Raw genomic sequence first — 9,476 nt, 5'->3', positions numbered from 1 at the left:
CCATGTTTGGCTTTCAGAACCAGCACAGACTTGAGCTCCAGCTGACTTCAGTGGTGTTTAGAGGACAACAGGTATTTGGCAAATAAGTTAGGATAAGATTGTGAGTTAACCCAAGTATTTTCCATATTCCACACACACAGACCTCCACCTTTCTACTAGACCCTGGGAACCCTCCATCCTAGCAGGCACCAGCTAGGGCCAGCTAAATTCATTGCCTCAAGGAAGGCAGGCCATAGCCAAACAAAAGAGAACAAAGGCATCAATTCTCAATCTTGAGTTTCAAAAAGAGCCTTTTCAAAGTCCTGGCAAAGAAAACAGGTTAATAGAAAAGGTTTTTGAGTTTCAAAAGCTTGGCTTTTCTTGTGCCAAAAGCCATATGCTATGCTATTTACAATAGATTTGGGGAGAATGTGATATATAAAAATATAGAAACTATAAAGAAATATATAAAATTTTTTAAATATAAAAACATTTAAAATATTTTTGAAGTGAATGATCTAGCTCTATAGAATCTGTAGAGATTCCAGGGGCTGAGCTGAGAAGTGGGGGGTGGTTCTTACGGGGAAGGAGAGTTGCAGTGAGTGTTTCTGACAAGGGACCTTGAATATGGCTCAGCTTAGTGAACGTTACTGATTGGGTTCTCTGCAAGTAGACCCTGAGATGAAGTTTGGGGTGCAAAATGCTGATTAGGAATTAACACGTAAGAAAGGAAGGGAAAGAAAGCAGGATTGCAGAGGGAGAAGTTAAACCGAGAGAGAAGCCTTCGCTGGTAGGGAACTCTGGAGCAAATATTACTCACTAAGGGGATTCTGCTGGGCAGAATGGCCAGACTTTATACCCTCAACTTAGTCAATCTTTGGTGCAAGCCGCTCTGAGAAGGGCATGACCTTGCACCAGGTGGGAAGAGTATCTGAGAGGAGCTGAGAGCTGGAGACATCTGCTGGCTTCACTCCCTGCAGCTGGTCCTTCCATAAAGAAGGATCAGGGCAGCTGTGGGTCTCCAGGTCTACCACACTACTCCTTTCCTCCCTGAGCTTAACGCTAGGCAGGGAGATGATAGAACAGCTAGAGAGGTTTAGAAAACCTGCAGGAAGGACCTGTGCAGAACATCCCAAGTTTAACCCAAGAGAGGCAGAATAGTGGGCTGGAAGTAAAGAGAAAATGGCCTCAAGACGCACAGAGAGCCCAAGATAGCTCCTTCTGTCTTGCATGGCCCCAGACTGCCGTTGAGGAGTGTCTGAAAAGTCTCTGTGACCCGAGGAGGCTCAGGTATGGACTGCTTGGGCCAATGGACACCGGAATTGATAGTGGTGAAGGGGACATCTCAGCTGATAAAAGTGGGATTCACTAAAGCTCACAAAAGGTAAAGTTCTTTTTAGTAGATTCCAGCAAAGGCAGATGACAGCTGTACCCAGATCACCTCCCTTTTTTTTCTGTCTGGGGCTTTTCTATAAAGCCCCTCCCCATCCCACAATCCCAATTGATTTAGATAAATCCCAGGTCATGAGCAGACGGGTTGGAGAAAATCCAAACTGACTGCGTTTAAACTTGAGACAGAGAAAACCCGCAAGTGATTGAGTTTATCTAGAATTAAATAAATATATTTGAGTTTTGTGCCACTAGACAACGTGGGGGTTCCAGACAGATGCCAAGTTTGATTATGAGGAGAAATATTTTAAAAGTTGTATTTTTGATTTGCTTGTGCCATAGATTGAAAATTCATACTGCTATATAGATAGGAAATGATCAAAGAGGTAATCATTGCTTCCATCAGTAGCAGAGAGAGAAATGTAAACCAATGAAAAGAACCAAGCTTGCTTTTGGCCAAGTGTGGGGTACAACTGGGGACGGACGCTATCTTAAAATCCAGACCCTCAGACCCTGCTGGAGTGGTCGATACTGGGCAGTGATTTCTGTAAATCTGCTCAGATATCTATATATATATAATCAGGGCCTTAAATTATTTGTTTTTGCAATCCTACTTTTGAGGTATCAGGCTTTAGAAAATAACCAGATATCATTCTGACTGCCATACGAAGAACAGAGAAAGCAGAGACACAAGTTAGGGCCCTGGTTGTACCCTATCCCTCGAGCCAAATACTGACTTCCAGCACTTGGGTGATGGCAATGGCTATAGAAGGCACGTGGGAGATTGGGGTGTTCTTTAGAATTAAGACTTTATGATGGGCTAACTGGGTGTGAAGAGTAGGGTGTTGAAGTGGGAGAATGAGGTTCTTGCCTCTCAGAGTCGAAGAATGAATCTTGTGGACAAAGAAGAGTGAGTAAAACGATAGAGTTTTATTCCTTGAGGATACAGAAAAAGCTCTCTGGAGTGAGAGGGGTCCTGACAGGGTTGCCACTGGGGGCTTTTAGGGTTGGTCTTTCAGTGAAACCTAATCAGGGAATTTCAATCCTTTAAACATCTCTATTGAAATCACCATTGAGCAAGGATTAGTGATTTAACATCTTTAATGGCTTACTTGCTTTTTAGGGACCAATAATTTTTTGTTGGTCACAAGTAGCTGTTATAACAAAACCCCTAGGACACCTAGGGCAGGATGGTCTGATTTGTTTATCTCTGGTTTCCTTTCACCTCCGCATTTTTGGGGAATTTTGTGAGCCTGATCCCGTGGCTCCCTACCTAGCCCCACCTGTCCCTTCCTCAGTGTGATTTCTAGTTTTGGGCGGAAGCATCCAGGTGGATAAGGGTGGCATTTACCAATATGGCGCAGGTGAGAGTCAGAAACAGTTTTTCATGGAGAAGGTAGAGATTAAGAGGTTTACTGTGGCCCATCTGAGCTTTTGATGCTATGAAATATCCACAAGGCTCTGTCTCTTTGACATCTAGGCCTGGAGCTGGTTGGAGTGTATGGGGTGGGAAATATTAATTTGAGAATCATGAACATAAAGATGGCATTTAAAACCACAGGACTAATGAGATCATTTGCTGAGTGAATTACTGAATGGAAATAGAGTGAATCGAATGGATGATAGGACCATAAGTATATGATTATTAGAGATTTTTATTTTCTTCTTGATTGTTTTCTTCATTTTCGAAGATACTTAAAATGAAAATATATTACTTTTATAATCAGAAAAACAGGTAAAGTCCTAATAAATCTGCTGCTGCCACTCAGAAACACAGCCACATAACTTTCTTGCTGCTTTTCTCAGCAAAAACATTTCATCTAGGTTGGGCCTTAAAAATATTAATGCGCTTATTTAATTGGGAATCTTAGAAACAGTGTTTGCATGAAAATCAACATTCCCACCTCTTCTGCAGTGCAAATGAGCCACTCACCCTCCATGCTCACCCATCCTGCATCTCGCCGCTGATTGAACCTGTGCCTAATTATGTGTTGCTCCTTGAGTTCTGCAGTATGTAATAGCAATGTTTATTTGCCAAAGTTGACGGTGATGACTAAGTCATCTTCCTCTTCGTGGCTTTTGTTTTGTTTTGTTTTTTTCCTTTTTTAAGTGAAAGAGAGGCTAACCCTGCCTATCATGCCACCAACACAGCGCTTTGACGAGGTTGTCTCTGGTTAGGGATAGCCAGGGCAGGAGCTCAAGCATGGGCAGGGTATTTTGTCAGAAGCCCTAGTGGGAAGAGGTTTCTGTAAGTCGTCTGGGTTGACTTTCAGGCCGTGGTAAAAGGGCCTCTTGGCCTGAACATTTATTCATTCAACTAACATTGAGTACATCCCTGCAAGGCTGCTCGCCCCACTCTGAGCCATGACAGAGATAAATACGACCCCGTGCAGGATCTCAAGGAATGTTTACTCCAGTGATTGTTTGAGTTCCATCTGTTAAGGGTCGTGAGGAGGGGAGTGTGGGGCAATATGGAAACACATAACCTGGGGAGTGTGGTTCTGGGTCAAGGCTACCCGGAAAGGATACATAATAGCTAGCATTTGTCAAACTGCCAGGCACGGATCTTCGAGCCTTCTATGGATTGATTCATTTATTCCTTCCAACAATCTGTGCAGTATGTACCATTATTATGCTCATTTTATGGGATAAAAACCTGAAGCCCAGAGTGGTTAAATCTGAGCTGAGTATGCAAGGGCAAGAGGAGTTAGTTAGGTTGGAGGGGGAGAGAGGAGTTGCAAGCAATTGGAGCTGCACGTGGACGAGTGTGGAGCTTCCATCGGTAGAGCACAAGGAGTAACCAGGAGACTGACTGCACAGTGTTGGTTGTGACTGGCGTCTGTAGGGCAGGGGCCTGCTGGACGGAGCTAGAGGGGTTTGAGAGGTATTAAGAAAGGAAATGACAGAGTTGGATTTGCCTCCCATTCTGGCTGCCTCGTGTGGCCTGGTTAGATGGGAGGAACCAGACAGGAAGTGGTCATAGCAGTCTTGATAAATAAGGACATCTAAGCTATAGCACTTGGGTTCAAGTGGCAGATGGATTCAAGGGGTGTTGTACTGTGGACGACTGTGCCTGGGGACTGAAGGTGAGGAGCTGATGTGAGGGAGGAGCCAGGGCCAGAGGCCAGGCTTCTCCTCAGGTGGCTGGGTACCTCAGGGGAGGAACACGCCTTGTGCACACAGATGGTGCCTGGGGCTTGTTCTTTGAGGTGCCTTGAGCCTGGGTCTCAGGGGAACAGAGAGAACAATGCCCAGGGAAACCAAGAGAAGATAATACATATATGGATGGAGACCTGAACATGAACACAAACAAGCCAACCAACAGACTCCCCTTCATCTGTCTCTGAACCGCCATCTGAATTTTCAGCATCCTCCTCAAAACTTAAGGGGAAGGGGCCCTTGCAAATCTTCTTACAAGCAAGGGATGGTAAATAGAAATTAATTGGATAGCACTTGCTATTAGTGTTTTAATATGTGTTAAATGTCACAGACATTTTGTGTCTTTTTTTATACTCTATTTTAGAAAAAGTTAAAAATGTATATTTATAAGACTTTTCATAGGTTTCCTGCTAATGTGGCCCCTCCCTTCTCCCCAGTTCTCTGGGAGGTCTTTATTTCTCCAAACCACAATTTTTCTACTCTGGCAGTTTTCAGAAGTCCATTCTTTGAGGTAAGGGAGGCAGTGCTTCCTTGTTTGCTTGCTTGCTTTTTCTTTCTTCTTTTTCTTTCTTTCTCTTCCTTTCTTCCTTCATTTATATTTTTTATTACCATATAATGTATTATTTGTATCAGGGGTATAGGTCTGTGATTCATCAGTCTTACACAATTCACAGCGCTCACCATAGCACATACCCTCGCCAATGTCCATCACCCAGCCACCCCATCCCTCCCACACCCCTCCACTCCAGCAACCCTCAGTTTGGTTCCTGAGATTAAGAGTCCCTTATGATTTGTCTCCCTCTCTGGTTTCATCTTTCGTTTTTTCCTCTCTTCCCCAATGATCCTCTGCCTTGTTTCTCAAATTCCACATATCAGTGAGATCATATGATACTTGTCTTTCTCTCATTGACTTATTTCGCTTAGCATAATACCCTCTAGTTCCATCCACATCGTTGCAAATGGCAAGATTTCATTTTTTGATGGCTGCATAATATTCCATTGTACATATATACCACCTCTTCTTTATCCATTCATCTGTTGATGGACATCTAGTTCTTTCCATAGGTTGGCTATTGTGGACATTGCTGCTATAAACATTGGGGTGCACGTGCCCCTTCGGATCACTGCATTTCTATTTTTGGGGTAAATACCCAGTAGTGCAATTTCTGGGTCATAGGGTAGCTCTATTTTCAACTTTTTGAGGAACCTCCATACTGGTTTCCAGAGCGGCCGCACCAGCTTGCATTCCCACCAACAGTGTAGGAGGGTTCCCCTTACTCCGCATCCTCGCCAGCATCTGTCATTTCCTGACTTGTTAATTTTAGACATTCTGACAGGTGTGAGGTGGTATCTCATTGAGGTTTTGATTTGTATTTCCCTGATGCTAAGTGATGTTGAGCACTTTTTCATGTGTCCATTGGCCATTTGAATGTCTTCTTTGAAGAAATGTCTGTTCAAGTATTCTGCCCATTTCTTGACTGGATTATTTGTTCTTTGGGTGTTGAGTTTGATAAGTTCTTTATAGATTTTGGATACTAGCCCCTTATCTGATGTCATTTGCAAATATCTTCTCCCATTCTGTCAGTTGTCTTTTGGTTTTGTTGACTGTTTCCTTTGCTGTGCAAAACTTTTTATCTTGATGAAATCCCAATAGTTCATTTTTGCCCTTGCTTCCCTTGCCTTTGGCGATGTGTCTAGAAAGAAGTTGCTGCGGCTGAGGTCAAAGAGGTTGCTGCCTGTGTGCCCCTCAAGGATTTTGATGGATTCGTGTCTCACATTTAGGTCTTTCATCCATGTGTATGGTGTAAGGAAATGGTCCAGTTTGATTCTTCTACATGTGGCTGTCCAATTTTCCCAACACCATTTGTTGAAGAGACTGCCTTTTTCCCATTGGACATTCTTTCCTGCTTTGTCGAAGATTAGTTCACCATAGAGTTGAGGGTCCATTTCTAGGCTCTCTATTCTGTTCCACTGATCTAGGTGTCTGTTTTTGTGCCAGTACCATACTGTCTTGATGATTACAGCTTTGTAACAGAGCTTGAAGTCTGGAATTGTGATGCTGCCAGCTTTGCTTTTCTTTTTCAACATTCCTCTGGCTATTCGGGGTCTTTTCTGGTTCCATACAAATTTTAGGATTATCTTTTCCATTTCTGTGAAAAAAGTTGATGGTATTTTGATAGGGATCGCATTAAATATGTAGATTGCTCTAGGTAACATAGACATTTTCACAGTATTTGTTCTTCCAAACCATGAGCATGGAACGTTTTTCCATTTCTTTGTGTCTTCCTCAATTTTTTTCATGAGTATTCTATAGTTTCCTGAGTACAGATTCTTTGCCTCTCTGGTTAGACTTATTCCTAGATATCTTATGCTTTTGGGTGCAATTGTAAATGGGATCGACTCCTTAATTTCTCTTTCTTCTGTCTTGTTGGTGTGTAGAAATGCAACTGATTTCTGGCATTGATTTTATATCCTGCCACTTTACTGAATTCCTGTATGAGTTCTAGCAGTTTTGGGGTGGAGTCTTTTGGGTTTTCCACATAAAGTATCATATCATCTGCAAAGAGGGAGAGTTTGACTTCTTCTTTGCCGATTTGGATGCCTTTGATTTCTTTTTGTTGTCTGATTGCTGAGGCTAGGACTTCTAGTACTATGTTGAATAGCAGTGGTGATAGTGGACATCCCTGCCGCGTTCCTGACCTTAGGGGAAAAGCTCTGTTTTTCCCCAGTGAGAATGATATTTGCTGTGGGTTTTTCATAGATGGCTTTTATGATATTGAGGTATGTACCCTCTATCCCTACACTGTGAAGAGTTTTAATCAAGAAAGGATGCTGTACTTTGTCAAATGCTTTTTCTGCATCTGTTGAGAGGATCATATGGTTCTTGTTCTTTCTTTTATTAATGTAGTGTATCACACTGATTGATTTGCGATGTTGAACCAACCTTGCAGCCCAGGAATAAATCCCACTTGGTCGTAGTGAATAATCCTTTTAATGTGCTGTTGGATCCTATTGGCTAGTATTTTGGTGAGAATTTTTGCATCCATGTTCATCAGGGATATTGGTGTGTAGTTCTCCTTTTTGATGGGGTCTTTGTCTGGTTTGGGGATCAAGGTAATGCTGGCCTCATAAAATGTGTTTGCAAGTTTTCCTTCCATTTAATAGGTATTAATAGGTATTCTTCTTTAAATGTTTCGTTGAATTCTCCTGGGAAGCCATCTGGCCCTGGGCTCTTGTTTGTTGGGAGATTTTTGATTACTGCTTCAATTTCCTTGCTGGTTATGGGTCTGTTCAGGTTTTCTATTTCTTCCTGGTTCAGTTTTGGTAGTTTATATGTCTCTAGGAATGCATCCATTTCTTCCAGATTATCTAATTTGCTGACATAGAGTTGCTTATAATATGTTCTTATAATTGTCTGTATTTCTTTGGTGTTGGTTATGATCTCCTCTTTCATTCATGATTTTATTTATTTGAATCATTTCTCTTTTCTTTTTGATAAGTCTGGCCAGGGGTTTATCAATCTTATTAATTCTTTTAAAGAACCAGCTCCTAGTTTCATTGATCTGTTCTACTGTTCTTTTGGTTTCTATTTCATTGATTTCTGCTGTGATCTTTATTATTTCTCTTCTCCTGCTGGGTTTAGGCTTTATTTGCTGTTCTTTCTCCAGCTCCTTTAGGTGTAGGGTTAGGTTGTGTATTTGAGACCTTTCTTGTTTCTTGAGAAAGGCTTGTGTTGCTATATACTTTCATCTTAGGACCACCTTTGCTGCATCCCAAAGATTTTGAACAGTTGTGTTTTCATTTTCATTTGTTTCCATGAATTTTTTAAATTCTTCTTTTATTTCCTGGTTGACCCATTCATTCTTTAGTAGGACGCTCTTTAGCCTCCATGTATTTGAGTTCTTTCTAACTTTCCTTTTGTGATTGAGTTTGAGTTTCAAAGCATTGTGGTCTGAAAATATGCAGGAACTGATCACAATCTTTTGGTACCAGTTGAGACCTGATTTGTGACCCAGGATGTGATCTATTCTGGAGAGTGTTCCATGTGCACTAGAGAAGAATGTGTATTCTTTTGCTTTGGGATGGAATGTTCTGAATATATCTGTGAAGACCATCTGGTCCAGTGTGTCATTTAAAGCCCTTATTTCCTTGTTGATCTTTTGCTTAGATGATCTGTCCATTTCAGTGGGGCAGGGGGCAATTAAAGTCCCCTACTATTATTGTAGTATTGTCGATGTGTTTCTTTGATTTTTTGTTATTAATTGGCTTATATAATTGGCTGTTCCCATGTTAGGGGCATAAATATTTACAATTGTTAGACCTTCTTGTTGGATAGACCCTTTAAGGATGATATAGTGTCCTTCCTCATCTCTTAATATAGTCTTTGGTTTAAAATCTAATTTGTCTGATATAATGATTGCCACCCCAGCTTTCTTTTGATGTCCATTAGCATGGTAAATGGTTTTCCACCCCCTCACTTTCAATCTGGGGGTGTCTTTGGGTCTAAAATGAGTCTCTTGCAGACAGCATATCGATGGGTCTTGTTTTTTAATCCAATCTGATAACCTGTGTCTTTTGATTGGGGCATTTAGCCCATTTACATTCAGGGTAACTATTGAAAGATATGAATTTAGTGCTATTGTGTTGCCTGTAAGGTGACTGTTACTGTATATTGTCTCTATTCCTTTCTGTTCTATTTTACTTTTAGGCTGTCTCTTTGCTTAGAGGACCCCTTTCAATATTTCTTATAGGACTAGTTTGGTGATTGCAAATTCTTTTGGTTTCTGTTTGTCCTCAAAGCTTTTTATCTCTCCTTCTATTTTCAATGACAGCCTAGCTGGATATAGTATTCTTGGCTGCATATTTTTCTCGTTTAGTGCCCTGAATATATCATGCCAGTCCTTTCTGGCCTGCCAGGTCCCTGTGGCTAGGTATGCTGCCAATCTAAT

This window comes from Halichoerus grypus, chromosome 14 (genome assembly GCF_964656455.1).
Source record: "Halichoerus grypus chromosome 14, mHalGry1.hap1.1, whole genome shotgun sequence".
Classification (NCBI taxonomy): Eukaryota; Metazoa; Chordata; class Mammalia; order Carnivora; family Phocidae; genus Halichoerus; species Halichoerus grypus.
This window is presented reverse-complemented; position numbering follows the sequence as displayed.